This window comes from Hyperolius riggenbachi, chromosome 1, assembly GCF_040937935.1.
Source record: "Hyperolius riggenbachi isolate aHypRig1 chromosome 1, aHypRig1.pri, whole genome shotgun sequence".
Classification (NCBI taxonomy): Eukaryota; Metazoa; Chordata; class Amphibia; order Anura; family Hyperoliidae; genus Hyperolius; species Hyperolius riggenbachi.
The window spans coordinates 35972091-35973471 of NC_090646.1; positions in this window are offsets into that span (position 1 = coordinate 35972091).

Consider the following 1381-nt stretch of genomic DNA (forward strand, 5'->3'; position numbering starts at 1 on the left):
TTGCTGTTTCTACAGCATCCTGAGCAGGCAAAGAGTCCTTGTAAGGGCTGGTAACATGTTTAATTGCTATTGTAAAATTGCAGTTTTTGTGACTGACTGCCCACAGTGTACTGCCTCTGTTACAGGTGTACATTGTGTAGACACTGCTGCTGCTGCTGTAGTACCTTGCACAAGACACAGCATCATAATTGCTCTCCTGGTTCTATTTTGAAAGTGTTATATTGCATATCGCTGCATCCACTGACCACTGCAGAGACTTTAGCAGCTGGACACAGGTAGTGCTGGTCCAGTACCTTGCACAAGACACTCCATCATAATTGCTCTTTTGGCTCTATTTTGATCTTGTGCAGAGTGGCATTCACTTTGTAAAAAAAAAGACGATGACTTACAGGTAGTGGAGGAGGAGTTGGAGGTCCCGAACCTGGATGCTGAGGGGGAGCAGCAGAGCGCTGCTGCCGTTGTGCAGGGGTGACGGATTCAGGAAGACATGAAGCAGGAAGAGGAGGACAGGCATGTCCTCTCAGGGGATGACAACGAAGATATGGCTGCCAATGCACGCCTCTTCCCCATGGCTGTGCACATGTTGGGCTACCCTCGCAGGGACCCCCGGGTGATCCGGATGTGTGAAAGGGAGGACACCTGGATCACCTTGATCCTGGACCCACATCTGAAGGGGAAGCTGGGACAGTTCATGCCGCCATTCACCACTGAGCGCCGTACAAAGGAGTTACAGGAGGTCCTTCTGCGCAGACTGCAGGAAGCATTCCCCCAGCCTTCCACCCCCACTGTTGCTGTTCTGTCAACCCAGAAACAGGTGCTTGCAGACACCAGCAGCAGTAGCAGCGGCATCCGGCACCATGGAGACCTGCTGAGCCTAACAAAGAGCCTGTATTCAGTGGAGCTGCCCAGAGCAGAGGTGCCAGCCACAGCATCCTCCTCCAACTGGCACCAGCGACTGACCAGAATGGTATCTGACTACATGGGGTCATTCAGCGGGCTTGACACCGACAGCCCCGTGAACCTGAACCCTATGGATTACTGGGTCAAGAGACTGGAGGCCTGGAGTGAATTTGCCCAGTACACCCTGGAAGACCTGTCCTGTCCCCCTTCTAGTGCCCTCTCTGAGAGATGCTTCAGCGCGGCCGGTGGCGTGGTCACCAAAAAGCGCTTTCAGCTGTCCAACGACTTTGTGAACAAACTCAGCTTCCTGAAAATTAACCAGGCTTGGGAGTTAGGTGAGTTCCTGGCCCCTGCTGTCGGCGACAGGGGGACATAAAGTGGCTTGGAATTTTAATAATGCCTTCCTTTCCAATGCAAGTTAGAACCTAGTACTCCAAATTGGCCTGGTCCATTTAATTTTTTGCTGTGGTGCCACCCGTCA